Below are 16848 nucleotides of genomic sequence, written 5' to 3'. Positions count from 1 at the left end.
CCTAAGTCCAGATTCACACAGTCCAAGCCACTCTGTGAACCTCATTTTCCAGCAGCTGAGTGGCCCCCGCCGAAATCCCAGGACCTGTCTGTCTGCCTTCCCCCTGTACCTCCAGCTGCCCCCAGCTGCCCACCATCCTGTACATCAGCCTCCTCTGGACCTCTCACGAGGCCCTCTTCTCACATCAGAAGGGCCTGATATCCTGCTCAGCTCACTGATCGGAGAGGCTTGTGCAGGGTTAAGCAAGGCTCCCCTAGCTCATGCCAGCAACCCCGTGCTCTCCCCAAGCTGCCTTCTGATGACTCATTGCCCTCACGCCCATGCCTTCCCTCCCCACTTTATTTCAGGAAATGACTTTTGCGAACGGTCTCACTTTTTTTTCTTTAAGAATAGAAAAATACTTCTCACTTACATGGAATAAGAACAGCAATCCCTAATGCTGTTAATAACACACGCACACACACACACACACATACACACACACGTACACACACTCTCCAAAAGGGGCTTTCAAAAACCAGGCTTACATGGAAGGGGACTGGTAGGGTTCTCCTGGTGAAAGTAGTAGAATATTAACTACCTTGTTTCCACTGCTCCCACAAATAGAGAAATCACTTCAAGCTGGATAGGAAAAGAACAAGGGCGGTCCAGAAGAATGTAAGCCTGTGATCAACTGCATGTCAAGAAGAGACAATCCAGCTACTTTAAGGGCCATCAAGTTTCTATGTCCAGAAATATTATGTCCCAGGATGTGGGTTGCAAATTTTTAGTATTATAACTTTTTCAGGCAAATCTTTGAGAACCCTAATTTTTTTTAATGTTTAAATAATTTTTTTGTATACATTTAAAGTTAAAACTTATTTAGCATTCACTTCTTATAAAGTTAATCTATGAGGAAAAATTATTGTCTTGATGAATACCAAATTTGGAACAATTAATATAGGTATGACCATTGCAATCTTACATAAGCTCAGCATTTAATTTACTTCTATACATTATTTTAGTTGCAAAGAGTAAACAAATATTTATTAGAAAACAAAATAAAAACAGCTTGCCTTATCACCTATTATTTAAACTGATCCAGAAGTTTGAAAAAAGGAGTACTAGAACATTTAAAAATTTCCAGATAATCATAATTAAGACTATTGAATTTCTTGTCCAGGATACAAAAGTCAGACATGAACTACCCAACACTTTTTATAAGCAGTAGAACCAGGTGACAGGTTACGCATTCACTTGTGAAAGATCACTGAGGCCTGACAAGAGCAGGGACCAAATAGATGCTTCTGAGTCTGGTGTGACTGAGTGCTGCATTTTGGGGAACTTTGTTACAGGAACAGACATAAAAGGTCAGTGCAGACCCATAACCCTCCTAATCAGTGGTACATGACTGACTAGTCTATGGTGGTAGAGTCAGATGGTGATGGGGGAAGGGTGCCAGTGACTTGAAAGGGCATAAGGAGACTCTCTGCAGTGCTGGACATTGTCTATATCTTGATATGGGTGGCGGTTATATGGAGTATATATGTGTGAAAATTCATGAGCTGTATACCTAAGAATTGTGCATTTGACTGTAGGTAAATTATACTTCAAAGTCCTATTGGCTGAAAGAGAGAGAGAGAAGAGAGAAAAGCAGGGAGGGCCCAAGAAACTCTATCCCAGGATTTGCTCATAAGCTTGTCAGCAAAAGTTATGTGCCACATATATGGAATCTAAAAAAAATGGCACTGATAAACCTAGTGGCAGGGCAGGAATAAAGACACAGACATAGAGAATGGACTTGAGGACACGGGGTGGGGAAGGGGAAGCTGGGACGAAGTGAGAGAGTAGCATTGACATATAATCACTCGCAAATGTAAAATGGATGGCTAGTGGGAAGCTGCTGCATAGCACAGGGAGATCAGCTCGATGCTTTGTGACGACCTAGAGGGGTGGGATAGGGAGGGTGGGAGGGAGACGCAAGAGGGAGGGGATACGGGGATATATGTATACATATAGCTGATTCACTTTGTTGTACAACAGAAACTAACACAACATTGTAAAGCAATTATACTCCAATAAAGATATTTAAAAAAAAGTTTATGTACAGTGTTTTCCATTGTGTTATGATTTGATAGCTAACACAGCTGCATGTTTGTGTTTTTAATTATAGTTTTAAAAAATAGTTTTAAATGTATGTTAAAAATGAAATCCAGATATATTTAAAATATAAAATTCAAATCAAATATAGCTAGAAGGTGAAATTCAAATCAAATTCAAATCACTAGTGACGTCTCCATCATTCCCGACAATATGCAAAAACTCATGGAAGATTGAAGATGCTCTGGGTGACCAGAGATGACCAAATGGCTGGAGGTCAGGCCAGTGGAAAAGGCGAGCACAGCGTGCACAGCCCCTTGGAAAGCACACAGGCCTCTGCATGTACCACCTGGGTTCAAGTCCTAAGTCTGCTGGTTACCTAAGGTCCTGCATCTAGTACCTTATCAAATACACAGCCACAGTTTCCTCATCTGTAAAATGGGTATAATGCCATCTGCCTCAGAGTTGTTGCGAGGTTAAGGGGGAATATAACTAAAGTGTCCAGCACACTTAGCTGGCCCCCAACAAATGTTAGTTCTCATCTCTTCTGCATCCCATAATACAGTAAAATATACTGGGTTTAGAGGGAGTCTGCCTACCTTGAGTAAGGCATGCCTTTGACTTGTTTTCCCAGAGGCAAGAGGGACTTGCATCTCACCATACACAGCCAAACCTGGCACCTCCTTGCTGCCAGCGACACATCTGCAGGACTATACACAGGCCCTGGACAGAAACGTTCAACACAAGTGGAGGTGCTAGTCATTCTACTTTAGAAAGAAAATGACCAGAATGTGAGTGAGCAGACTACCCATTCCAGGCCCTGGCTCTGCAGCCACAGGAGCAGAACAGAAATTTGTGAGAGGACTGGAGGAAGTTTCTTCTCTTTCGAGGTTTCTCCTTCCTTTTCTTTTCCTCAGCCAAGCTTGGGAAATGGGAGAAAACTAACCACAGGCAAGAAGGCAGAAGGCGGGAATTCCCTGGTGGTCCAGTGGTTAGGACTTGGCACTTTCACTGTCAAGGGCCCGGGTTCAGTTCCTGCTTGGGAAACTAAGATCCCGCAAGTTGCATGCCATGGCCAAAAAAAAAAAAAAAAAGGCAGAAAGCATCTCTCATCCTTTGATCATGAGAGTGAAAACATGTTTCATGTTTCTCATAGCATATTAAATGCCAGGTTCAAGATGTCCTGTTGGGGAGGTGGTGTCCATACCGGAGATGGGTGTGGCCATCACACCAGTGTGTTAGCCTCAGCATTCTCGGCTTGCATGGACTCCTACTATTTGATCTATCGGAAATATTTCCTCGTAAGGATGAACGCTTAGTTTGGTCTCAGGGCCAGGTGTTCCCTTTCAGATCATTGCCTGAAAGAAATGGTTTTAAGCTACCAAGAAAACAAGTTAGGTCTGTCTCACTTATTCTATGTGAACCTTCAGCTTCCAGCAAACCTGCTTCTCAGATGTACCGGATTTTCATCTTCCAGTTTCAGAGATCTGAACCAATTATGCCCTGGAAACAGATCTCAGTTTTCAAGCACTCCTCTCTGCCTGGTATTCAGGGTATGAGGGGCTACATCCTGCTTTGGTAAACTCTGGCCTGGTAGGAGTTCAAGACCAAGAGTAGTTAAAGCTGGAGCCCAGAGGCTTGTAAGATATTTACCAAGTTGCCCCGAGAGAGGTTGCTTCTCAGTCTTTAGCCCTTTTTATTTATTTTTAAAATCTTTCTATAAATTTATTTATTTATTTTTGTGTGAGTTGGGTCTTCGTTGCTGTGTGTGGGCTTTTTCTAGTTGCGGCGAGCGGGGGCTACTTTTCGTTGCCGTGCGCGGGCTTCTCATTGCGGTGGCTTCTCTTGTTGTGCGTGGGCTTCAGTAGTTGTGGCTCACAGGCTCTAGAGCACAGGCTCAGTAGTTGTGGCACACGGGCTTAGTTGCTCTGTGGCATGTGGGATCTTCCTGGACCAGGGCTCAAACCCGTGTCCCCTGCATTGGCAGGCGGATTCTTAACCACTGCGCCACCAGGGAAGTCCCTTTAGCCCTTTTTATAAGTAAGGCTTCATGCCCTCCCTCTGCTGGAGACTTCAGACCCCAAAAGGTATTTGCCTTTCCAGAGGCCTCTTCTTTCAGGTCAGCCCCAGGCTAACCTAACCTTGTGCAGTTCTGACTGGCTCTGTTAACCTTTTATTTCACTCTCACAGACCTGGTGAATGCCTTTGTGAACTGGCCTTGAAAAAGTTTTACAGACTCCACAGTCTGGCTTTTCTCTGCCAGTACTCTGTTTGCTTGTTATGTTGCAAGAATGGGACCCAACAGCCTCCATACCCCACGACTCAGCCTCACTCTAATGAGCTGTGTGTTGCAGGCCTTCCTGGGGCAGCGCCCCCTCTAACGTCGGCCAGGTGCTGCCTAGGCCACCAGAGCCCTGCCTGAGCCAGGATGCGAGTCAGAAACACTCCCCACAGGCAGGCAGAGGGAAAGGGAAGGTGAATTCCGGTGTGTCCCACTCCCCAACACTGCAGCCACTCTTGGCCTTTCCCCGTCACAGCCTGGGAGGCACCAGTGAAGGGTTAGGAAGAACTTCCATAGTGAGATCCTTTTTTTGTGTGTGTGTGTGGTACACGGGCATCTCGCTGCTGTGGCCTCTCCCGTTGCGGAAAACAGGCTCCAGACGCACAGGCTCAGCGGCCGTGGCTCACGGGCCCAGCCGCTCTGCCGCAAGTGGGATCCTCCCAGACTGGGGCACGAACCCACGTCCCCTGCATCGGCAAGCAGACTGTCAACCACTGCGCCACCAGGGAAGCCCGTGAGATCCATTTTGATCCATCCTTTTCTCAGATGGCTATCTCTGACTCTGAGAAAAGGCAATGGTGATATCCACCTCGGGGTTGTGTGAAGAAGCCTGTCTTATTTTCAGCTAATTGGCCTTAGATTTGTGGGGCATCAATTTCCTGGAAAAAAAAAAGTCTGACTGTTAAGCTTTTGGGGGCAAACCAGAGGAAATCATAGAATTAGCGATTTAGAGATTCTCAGAATCTCTGGCCAAAAAAAAAAAAAGAGATGACAGAGAAAAAGAAATCACTGTGCTCTAGAGCTGTGGCAGAAGGCCAAACACTGGATAATGGCCACGGAAGAGATATTAATGAATTACGTTTAAACATATGCTTCTCTTTGGAAAGGAGTTGCTTAGTGGGAAAACTGCTAAATGGGAAAACCTTAACTGATTTTACCTTAAATTCTTTTAACCTTAAACTCTTTTACCAGATTTAAAAAAATTCAGGCCTCCTTGCAAAAATGCAAACACATTTCTATATCTAGATGGGCCGTAACAAAAGCAGAAGACTTAAACAATAGTCAGTTTTATGAAAAGAGATGAAATCTGACCACAGTTCACACATTTCCCAATGATTTTCTGTTTGCTACATCTTATCTGTGAATCATCTGACACAAAACAGCTGTGAGGCCTCTCTGCTATAAGGACATGATGGTGTAAGTTCCATGCTCTAACAGGAACTGCACCCCAGTTTGTGGTCTAGTCGATGACAAAATTTACATAACACGAGTTCCAGTCCACTAAGCCTACCCCACAGGGTGGATACCCCTCCCCTCCTGCAATCCCTGGAATGGCCATACTTTGGACTGGCTCCCGTCCCAGCAGGAAACACAGGCCTCTTGGCTGCTAGTTCCAGAGTGTTGCCTGGTTCCTGACCACACCCATAGATTTGTTTGCTTTCTTTCATTTTGGGGAGGATCTTTTTATTTTATTTATTTATTTTTAAAATTTCATTGAAGTATAGTGTTGATTTACAATGTTGTGTTAATTTCTGCTGTACAGCAGAGTGACTCAGTTATACATATATATATTCTTTTTCATATTCTTTTCCATTATGGTTTATCACAGGATATGGAATCTAGTTCCCTGTGCTATACAGTAGGACCTTGTTGTTTATCCATCTTATATATAACATTTTGCATCTGCTAATCCCAGACTCCCAATCCTTCCCTTCCCCTCCCCCACCCCTTGGCAACCACAAGTCTTTTCTCTGTGTCTGTGAGTCTGTTTCTGTTTTACAGATATGTTCATTTGTATTGTATTTTAGATTCCACATATACGTGATATCATATGGTATTTGTCTTTCTCTGTCTGACTTACTTCGCCTAGTATGATAATCTCTACATCCATCCATGTTGCTGCAAATGGCATTATTTCATTCTTTTTAATGGCTGAGTAATATTCCACTGTATGTATATATATATGTGTGTGTATATATATATATATATATATATATATATATATATATATATATATCACATCTTCTTTATCCATTCATCTGTCAGTGGACATTTAGTTTGTTGCCATGTCTTGGCTATTGTAAATAGTGCTGCTATGAACAAAGTGGCACATGCATCTTTTCAAATTATATTTTGTCTGGCTATATGCCCAGGAGTGGGATTGCTGGATCATATGGCAACTCTATTTTTTAGTTTTTTGAGGAACCTCCATACTGTTCTCCATAGTGGCTGCACCAATTTACATTCCCACCAACAGTGTAAGAAGGTTCCCTTTTCTGTACACCCTCTCCAACATTGATTATTTGTAGACTTTTTAATGATGGCCAGTTTGACCTGTGTGAGGTAGTCACTACCTCATTGTAGTTTTGATTTGCATTTCTCTAATAATTAGCGATGATGAGCATCTTTTCATGTGCCTATTGGCCATCTGTATGTTTTCTTTGGAGAAATGTCTATTTAGGTCTTCTGCTCATTCTTTGATTGGGTTTTTGTTTTGTTTTGTTTTGTTTTGTTATTGAATTTATGAGCTGTTTGTATATTTTGGAAATTAGGCCCTTATTGGTCGCATCATTTGCAAATATTTTCTCCCATTCCATAGGTTGTCTTTTCATTTTGTTTATGCTTTCCTTTGCTGTGTAAAAGCTTATACGCTTAAAGAGGTCCCATTTGTTTATTTTTTGCTTTTATTTCTATTGCCTTGGGAGACTCACCTAAGAAAACATTGGTATGATTTATGTCAGGGAATGTTTTGCCTACGTTCTCTTCTAGGTGTTTTATGGTGTCTTGTCTTATATTTAAGTCTTTAAGCCACTTTGAGTTTATTTTGTGTATGCTGTGAGTGTGTGTTCTAACTTCATTGATTTACATGTGGCTGTCCAAGTTTCCCAGCACCACTTGCTAAAGAGGAATTTTTGTTTTGATACAATTTCAATTTTACAGAAAAATTACAAGAATAGTACAAGGAACTCCTACAATCTTTGATCCATTTATTTGCATTTTTGCCTTATTTGCACTCGGGTGCACTCTCTCTCTCTCTCTCTCTCTCTCTCCCTCCCTCCCTCTCCCTCTCTCCTCCCACCCCTTCCTTCCCTCCCTCCCTTTTAAAAGTGAGTTGGAGATGTGGTGCCCCTTTACTGCTAAATACTGCAGTGTGCATTTTCCAGGAAGACATTCTCTTACCACAGTTCAGTTAACACAATCAGGGAATTAAGCATTAATCCAATACTACTATCTATTTCATCAATTGTTCCCAAAATGTCCTTACTTCTTTTTTTTCTCTCTCCAAGTCCAGGAGCAAATCCAAGATCACACACAACATTTAGTTGTCAGATCTATTTATTTTCCTTTATTCTGGAACATTCCTTCAGCTTTTCTTTATGTTTCTTGATCCTATCATTTTAAAAGAGTACAGGGCCTCCCTGGTGGCGCAGTGGTTGAGAGTCCGCCTGCCGATGCAGGGGATACGGGTTCGTGCCCCGGTCTGGGGGGATCCCATATGCCGCGGAGCGGCTGGGCCCGTGAGCCATGGCCGCTGGGCCTGCGCGTCCGGAGCCTGTGCTCCGCAGCGGGAGAGGCCACAGCAGTGAGAGGCCCGCATACCGCAAAAAGGAAAAAAAAAAAAATAATAAAATAAAATAAAATAAAATAAAATAAAAGAGTACAGGCCAGTTATTTTGTAGAATGTCTTTCAATGTGAGTTTGTTTCATGTTTCCATGATTAGATTCAGGTTATGCATTTTTGGCAGGAATATCACAGAATTGTTGGTGTGTCCTTCTCCAAGCATCCCAATCCGAGGCACATGGTATTGGATATTGGTTTATACCAATATAGCATTGTTAGGTTTGATTACTTGATTAAGTGCTTTCTGCCTTAATAATAACTCTGAAGTTATTATTTTTTCCTTTGTAGTCAATAAGTAATTGGGGGGCATACTTTGCAACTGTGTAATTGTCCTTTTTTTTTTGAGACTCATTCTCTTTTTTTTTTAATTTTTTTGGCTGTGTTGGGTCTTCATTGCTGCGCACGGGCTTTCTCTAGTTGCAGTGAGCGGGAGCTACTCTTCGTTGCAGTGCACGGGCTTCTCATTGAAGTGGCTTCTCTTGTGGCGGAGCACGGGCTCTAGGCGCATGGGCTTCAGTAGTTGTGGTGAATGGGCTTAGTTGCTCCACGGCATGTGGGATCTTCCCAGACCAGGGATTGAACCTGTGTTCCCTGCATTGACAGGCGGATTCTTAACCACTGCGCCACGAGGGAAGTCCAGTAATTATCCAATTTTCTGTCAAACTCTTCCCTATCAGTTTTCTACCTCTGTTATTTTGGTGTTCTAAGTGAAGAGGTTTCCCTTTACCTCCATTTATTTATTTGTTCATTTATTTATTTATATCAATATGGATTCTTATTTTATTTAGTGGGGTATAATCCATTACAAATATTATTTATTTTGATGTGAGATTGTCCCAGATTGGGCCAGTGGGAGCCCCATCAAGCTAGCTTCTGAGTCCTTTCAACATGATTCTTTGAGTATTTCTTTACTTTTTGGCTCAACAAGATGTTCCAGGCTCATCCTGTACTTTTCCTGCCCCCAACCCTGGAACAAGCCATTTCTCAAGGATCCCTGGTTCCTTCAGTGGGGAATGGTACTTAGAAACCAAGGTCTGGGGGTTAAATATGCTCATTCCCACTGTGTCATTGCTTCTAGTCCCTTTTAGCAGACAGAATTAGATTATATTACCTACATAAACACACAGAAATAGATTATTTTCTATCTATAAATAGATTATTATTTCTAATAATGTATTAGAAATATATCGGAGGCATATATAGAGATATATTAGTCATATATAGTTATATGGATAACTCCACTTCCAATGCAAAAAACACCTTTTCTGTATCTGTACTTTCTCTCCCCAACATTTGGAAATCAGACTCCCACTTACCTCATGCCCAAGAATATACAGCTTGTAGTTTCAGAATTGCTAATTCCTAGCACTACTAAGAGTAAACCCAAGGTTTGATTTGTTTACTGTTTTTTTAGGTACAATTTACATACACTGAAATGCACAAATCCTAAGTATACAGTTCAACGGCTTTTGACAAATAGCTGTACCCACATAACCCACACTTCTTTCAAGATATGGGACATTCATCTCTGTATCTTCTCAGAAAGTCCCATCGTGTTTCTTCCCAATCAGTCCTCCCCCCACCTGAGGCAACCACTGTTCCAGTCTTTTGCTTAGTCTGAAGACATCAATTGGCTGCCCTGGTTTTGAACCCCCATCTTCATCTTGTGCTCTACTCTGGGCTCTCCCACTCCAAGGCTCATGCCACCTCAGTGCCTGGACTTAGATTTTGTTGTGCTGCTCTTCCTTGGCAATCCCAGATTTGATTTCCAGTTCCTCTTCCAGTCTTTTGCAATCTCTGGTGCCAATGAGTCTGCTCCTCCTACAGGCTACACGCTGATTCGGTGCCTGCACTAGTCTACACTCCTCATTCCTACTGGACTTCTGACGCAGCTCCAAAGAATATCTGGCCTGGAATATACTTCCAGAATAACACAATTTACTAAAGATAGTTTCATTAAAAGGCACAGCACCTCAACACTTGGTAATGTCTCCCTGTCTGGTCCTGCTTGATGGCTAGATTCTGAGCCACACCTATTTCTCTGTTCCTAAATCTTGCTTCCTTACTCCAGTTGGGTGACAGTCACAGTTCTCCCTTCCCAGTGACAGCTGGAGCCTTGTGAGCGTGACTGTGATAAACAGAAACCATGTATCTTGTGCATGTTTAGTCAATGTGAAACCACCCACTCAGCCCACCACCAAGACACGGCAAGTGGCCAGAGGTGGGGGCACAGGCAGAGAAAGTGGGTGGACCCCGTGCACCCTGTAAATGCTTAATGAATAACTCCCTTTAAGTAGCACTCAGCCTAGCCAGAGCTATAGGGTGTAGGGTAGAAACTAAGGTGAGGCCTCAGAACCAGAAAGTCACACTCGTGTTAATATTTAGAAAAGAGTGGGGTTATGATAGCTTATTTTCCAGGCTCCCTAAGGAAAAGACTTAGTGTGATTTAATTATGAGGGTTTCTGAAAAGGCTATTTGACATGAAGGCACTTAGCTCCACTCTTCATGTTGGCCCTTGATTATCTTAGCAGTTTAATAAGCAGTTGCTTGTTTTGTCTCTTGTGTGCTTGGATTTCCCCAAGCAAGGTTAGAAGCTCCTTGAGGGAGGTAACGGTGTTGTTTTCCTCCTGTCTCAGCACCAGCTCCCTGTCCAGTGACAAGACATGTTCAGTAGATACTTCTGAATTAAATGGAGTCTTCTGGGACTTCCCTGGTGGCGCAGTTGTTAAGAATCCGCCTGCCAAGGCAGGGGACACAGGTTCGAGCCCTGGTCCAGGAAGATCCCACACACCGCGGAGCAACTAAGCCTGTGAGCCACGACTACTGACCCTGTGCTCTAGAGCCCACGAGCCACAACTATTGAGCCCACGTGCCGCAACTACTGAAACCCACATGCCTAGAGCCCGTGCTCCGCAACGAGAGAAGCCACGGCGATGAGAAGCCCGCGCACTGCAATGAAGAGTAGCCCCCGCTCACTGCAACCAGAGAAAGCCTGCACACAGCAGCAACGAAGACCAAACGCAGCCAAAAATAAAAATAAATAAATAATAAATAAATAAAATAAATGGAGTCTTCTTAGTCACTTTAATGAGGTCTTCTTTCCACTGTATCCCAGTTCCCAGTGCAGTACCAAGCCCAGAGTAGGCATTCAAATTGGCTGAGTAAATCATGAGCTAATTCCATTAAATTGTTGCTGAATCAAAGTGTCGTTCCTTTTAGGAGTGCGCATTTTCAAAGAGGACAGCTATGAAGGGGCAATTCTTAATAACCCAAGTGGAATTAATCTCATAGTGGAATTACAGGCAACAGGGAGTCTGGATGCCATAAAGGGGTCATTATATTCTGCTGATGGTTCCCTTTTGCTGTCTACCTTTCCTGAGTTTTCTCTCTCCTATTCAATTTTCATTTTGTTTCCTTTGGTCCAACAGCAAATTTGCTGTCACAGCTTCTTCTAAAGAGCCCTGTAGAAACCAGAATCTCCTAGTGGCAAATCTTCTAAAGCTTTCTGCTTTTAACCCTGCTAGCAAGACTGTGGAGGTTGACACCAGCAGGCAGGCAGCCAGGGGCTCTGTAGGGCTGCATCCCCTCCTCAACAGATGACATACATTACGGGATTTGGTTCCAACTCTTTAGCTCAGGTGCCTAGTTGTGGAGGATCTGCCTCTGCCATGCCTCTCAACCCGTTCTGACCTCATGAATCTTACGGAGATTATCTGAACTATCTACTTCCTAATGAGTCTGCCGGCCTGCTGGTTGTGATAAAGTGTAAAGCTATTTGGCCCTAATCTCAAATTTATGATTAGCCTCCTACTGGGGGGGGGGCACCACCCAACCCACTAGTCATTATATTTGGGGACAAGACCAGGGAAACATAGGCCATTCAGTGCCCCATGTAGAACTCCATCCAGTTGAGCTGGACTGGGCCACAACTGAAGTGGGCGGTCTCACTTTGATCTAAAGCCAATGGTTCTCTGTCACCCTTGGCTTCAGTTAGAGTCATCTGGGGAAACTTAAAAAAATTCTGATGTCTAGGCCCCGCTTCCTGAGCTTCTGATTTAATTAGACTGGGATGAGGCCTGAACATGTTTATTCTTTCTTATGAAATGAGCTTTTATATAAGTACAAAAGTACTTTTGTATAAAAAAAAAGCTACAAGGCCATCACTAGTACGTGTGAACTTATTATTACAAATTTTCTTTATAATTTTGATTTTTGTGCAATGTTCCATGGAGCACACATATCTTTTTTTAAAAAAACATAATCCAATGTATGTATTTATTTATTTATTTATTTGTGTCAGGTCTTCTTTGCAGCACGCGGGATCTTCGTTGTGGCATGTGGGATCTTTCATTTCGGCACACGAGCTTCTCTCTAGTTGTGGCGTGCGGGTTTTCTCTTCTGTAGTTGTGGCACGCAGGTTCCAGAGCGCGCGGGCCCTGTAGTTTGCAGCACACGGGCTGTAGTTGAGGCGCGCAAGCTCAGTAGTTGTGGCGCGCACGCTTAGTTACCCCACGGCATGTGGGATCTTAGTTCCCCGAACAGGGATCGAACCCGTGTCCCCTGCGTTGGAAGCCAAATTCTTTACCACTGGACCACCAGGGAAGTCCCGAGCACACATATTTAACCAGTCGCCTGCTGTTTGTTGAACATTTAGTTTGTTTCCAATTTTTAGCTATAATAAAAGGAAACAATGAGAGCAATCTTCACATAAGTTTTCCTATTTGAGGCATTATGTATTTCATTAGGAGAAATTTCCAGAAGTTTTATTACTGGATAAAATAGTATGCAAATATTTTATTTTATTTATTTATTTTTTGGCTGCACTGGGTCTTTGTTGCTGTGCACGGGCTTTCTCTAGTTGCGGGGACCAGGGGCTACTCTTTCTCACTGAGGTGGCTTCTCTTGTTGTGGAGCACGGGCTCTAGGTGCGCAGGCTTCAGTAGTTGCAGCACGCAGGTTCAGTAGTTGCAGCCTGAGGGCTCTATGGCACACAGGCTTCAGTAGTTGTGGAGCACGGGCTTAGTTGCTCTGTGGCATGTCAGATCTTCCCGGACCAGGGCTCGAACCCGTGTCCCCTGCATTGGCAGGTGGATTCTTAATCACTGCACTACCAGGGAAGTCCCTGAAAATATTTTAGACTCTTGATATTGTCCAGTTGCTTTTCGAAAGGCTTTTAACCAATTTACATTCATTCCAGAATGGGTGAAAATTTCCATTTTACCCAGCATGTGTCATTTGCTAACATAACAAAGCATTTATTCTATATTTCAATGTGTATGTCTATATTTGAGGCTTATATTTTAAAAAAAAACCTCCCCAAGAGAACAACAGTAGGCTTGACTAAGAGTTGGCCAAGTTCCTCAGCCCCTGGAGATCTTGTCCAGTGGTGGCAAAGGCCCAGGAAAAGAACCCCAAGGAAATGTGCACCAAGGAGAAAAGGAGGTTTCCTCTGAAGGCCTCAGGCTAAATGGGCCCCAGCCATCCTCCCTGGGCCTTTCTAGGGAGGGGCTCTTCTCCTCCAGCTGCCTTGGGTTGGAAGTGACCCAAAGAGAACCAAGAGCACATGATCCCAAAGAGGGAAAACAGGACAAAAATCTATTATGCATAAACAGGAGCTTGGAGCCTGTCCCAAAATTCTGGGTGAATCTACTTCCCAGCCCTTGGTCCTGACCCACAGAAGCCTCTGGCTGTGCTGACCACCCCCATCAGATGTGCCTCCTCCATACCCCATTCCCATAGCCTTGGTTTTTTAGATTGCTTTTTTTTTTTTTCTTCGGTACGCGGGCCTCTCACTGTTGTGGCCTCTCCCGTTGCGGAGCACAGGCTCCGGACGCGCAGGCTCAGCGGCCATGGCTCACGGGCCCAGGCGCTCCGCGGCATGTGGGATCTTCCCGGACCGGGGCACGAACCCGTGTCCCCTGCATCGGCAGGCGGACTCTCAACCACTGCGCCGCCAGGGAAGCCCTTAGATTGCTTTTTAAATTACTAAAGAGCTACTGGTACAGCATAAACAAATACTATAGAAACAAAAAATGGCAAATTTGGAAAGATTCCCCCTCACCTCCTACTTCCATTCCCTTCCCCAGAGGTAACCTGATAAATGTGTATCCTTCTAGATCATTTCACAGTGCTAGTGTGTGTGAGATTGTATGTATATGCATACAGGATGTTGAAAATATACAAATGGAATCATGCTATATGTAGTTATCGCCAACTTGCCTTTACCATTTAACTTTAAAGTGTAGACCACTTTCTGTGTTAGTTAGCATAGAGCTGCCTGATTCTTTTTCATGGCTGCATGAGAATCCATTGTATATAATGATATCATATAATGTAACACATTTTGTTGTTGGATGCTTCACTTGCTTCTCATTTTTCTCTTGGACGACAGTGCTGCAGTGAACTCATTTGTGTGCGTGTTGTTGTGCCATCTACCTGACTTTGAGTGTTGCCACTGCCAGAAAACTCCTGGCATTGGGCTTCAACTATGCATACCCTAGCGTGTCTCCGCTACGGCCAGTACTCATTTAGGCTTCGGAGGAGCTCGACCAGGCTCAGTCCTGACCTCTGCTCTCATCCTATTTTTCTGCTGTTGTGATCGAGAATACCTTATGGCCCAGCGTCCAGAGTTCTGACAACACCACCACATCATGCAAAGGTGCAAAAAGTATGGCTAGTGTCCCTCTGACCGTTGGGAGGGAAAAAAAGAAGGCCAGCTTTTCCCAATGCAATCCAGTTGGAGAAAGTCTGAAAGTGGCTGCCTATCAAAGTGGTTTTCAAGATCCTCACTCTTTTGCCCCTGGGAACTGACATAGGAGATACAGGGAGCTGAAGTGGCGTTAGAAGCTCTCCAAAACAGCAGAGGGAGCCAGGGAGTGTGTGTGTGTGTGTGTGAGTGTGTGTGTGAGTGTGTGTGTGTGTGTGTGTGTGTGTGTGTGTGTGTGTGTGTAGCCCTAGACTAAATGTCCTTGGCCCGTGGATGGAGATAGCCAGTCCTTGATCTAATGTGTTGTTGTACTTTTGTCCTTTAAGATTTTCAAGCCCCCTGGTCCTGTAAGAAGCAGTAAGGGCTAATGAGAAGCAGGCTGTACTCTGGGAAACAGGAAATCTGGTTCCATTTATGACTTCATCGGGCCCTACCATGGAATTTTGAACAGCTTCAGTTTGCTGCCCTGTGCTTTGGGTCTTTTGTCTAGAGGTGCCATCTGCATCTTTAGGATGCTGGGGTTAGAGTTCTTGTTTTTCCTGCAAGATAGTGCTAGTGTCATTGGCTGTTAAAAATGGGACAGGCAGGGGAGCTTTGCCATTTGGAGGAGATGTTTGCTGTGTTTGGCTTATCCTGCTTGCGTGTTTCCTTCTTTTTTACTTTCTGAACACACAGAATGAACATATGTTTGTAGTAGTGGAGGCAGGGGCTGAACTTCCCATGTGGCAGCCTCCTGAAATGTATTCTTGCACGCACAAATGCAAAGGCAGATGTTGACCTCCTCTCTCAACCCTTTGGGAATTCTCTGGGGAATGGTGGTGTGGTCACTGTCAGAGCAGAGCAACAAACAAGGCTGCTTTAATCAGGGATGAGCTACGTTTGAGCAGTACTAAAGTTGCTCATGGAAAAGTAATTTATTTAGACAAATCAGGATTTTAAAGCTTTTCATTGAAGTGTAACTTACATGCAGAAAAGTGCATGAATTATAAACATACAGCTTAGTGAATTTGTGCAAAGTGAACACACCTATGTCACCCATGTAACTCCTACCTAGGTCAAGAAGTAGAATATTATTGGCACCCCAGTAGGCCCCTGTATCGCCCCCTCCCATTTACTAGTCCTTTGAGGTATAACCACTAACCTTTCAACACTTTATATTAATTTTGCCTGTTTTGAACTTTATATATATTTGTGAAATTTATTCACATTTTGCATAGATTCTGGTCATTATTCTCATTACCACATGGAATTCATGAAAGAAATATACCACAGTCAACTTATCCATTCTATGTCGGTGGGATTTGGGGTTGGTTTTCATTTGGGGCTATTGCACATTATGTTGCTATGAACAGTTTTGCACATACCTTTTGGTGCCTGTGGGCACGCACTTCTGCTGTATACATTCCTACAGGTGGAATTGCTGAGTCACAGGGTTTGCATACATTCAGCTTTTTTTTTTTTTTTTTGCGGTACATGGGCCTCTCACTGTTGTGGCCTCTCCCGTTGAGGAGCACAGGCTCCGGACGCACAGGCTCAGCCGCCATGGCTCACGGGCCCAGCTGCTCCGCAGCATGTGGGATCTTACCGGACCGGGGCACGAATCCGTGTCCCCTGCATCGGCAGGCGGACTCTCAACCACTGCGCCACCAGGGAAGCCCTACATTCAGCTTTTAACAGACCTTGGAAACAGCAGTGGCGAGAGTTAGGAATATAGTGGGGTTTTTTAAAATGTTATTTATTTATTTTTGTCTGTGTTGGGTCTTCGTTGCTGCATGTGGGCTTTCTCTAGTTGTGGCGAGCGGGGGCTACTCTTTGCTGCGGTGCGCGGGCTTCTCATTGCGGTGGCTTCTCTTGTTGCGGAGCAGGGGCTCTAGGCGTGTGGGCTTCAGTAGTTGTGGCACATGGGCTTCAGTAGTTGTGGCTCACAGGCTCTAGAGTGCAGACTCAGTAGTTGTGGGGCACGGGCTTAGTTGCTCCACGGCATGTGGGATCTTCCCGGACCAGGGCTCGAACCTGTGTCCCCTGCATTGACAGGCGGATTCTTAACCACTGCGCCACCAGGGAAGCCCAGGAATGTAGTATTGTTATGGGACAGAGCACAGGACTAAGATCAGGCCCCAGACCTCTGGTCACCTCCCAGGCTTGGATTACAGGGGAGCC

At 44.2% G+C, this 16848-nt stretch overlaps 1 long non-coding RNA gene across 1 annotated transcript in view; it reads left to right on the top strand.

Annotated features, from left to right (window-relative positions):
- The window catches only part of LOC309803251, a 29873-nt gene extending 18729 nt beyond the window's left edge, over positions 1–11144 (top strand). The window contains exon 3 of the long non-coding RNA XR_014293920.1: positions 10619–11144. This is a non-coding gene — a long non-coding RNA (uncharacterized lncRNA). The remainder of the gene's footprint in view (positions 1–10618) is intronic.
- Positions 11145–16848: the final 5704 nt, after the last annotated feature.

The sequence above is a fragment of the Mesoplodon mirus genome (assembly GCF_964341445.2).
Source record: "Mesoplodon mirus genome assembly, chromosome: 4".
Taxonomy (NCBI): Eukaryota; Metazoa; Chordata; class Mammalia; order Artiodactyla; family Ziphiidae; genus Mesoplodon; species Mesoplodon mirus.
Note: the sequence above shows the minus strand (reverse complement) of the source record. Positions and strands in the feature narration are given on the sequence as shown.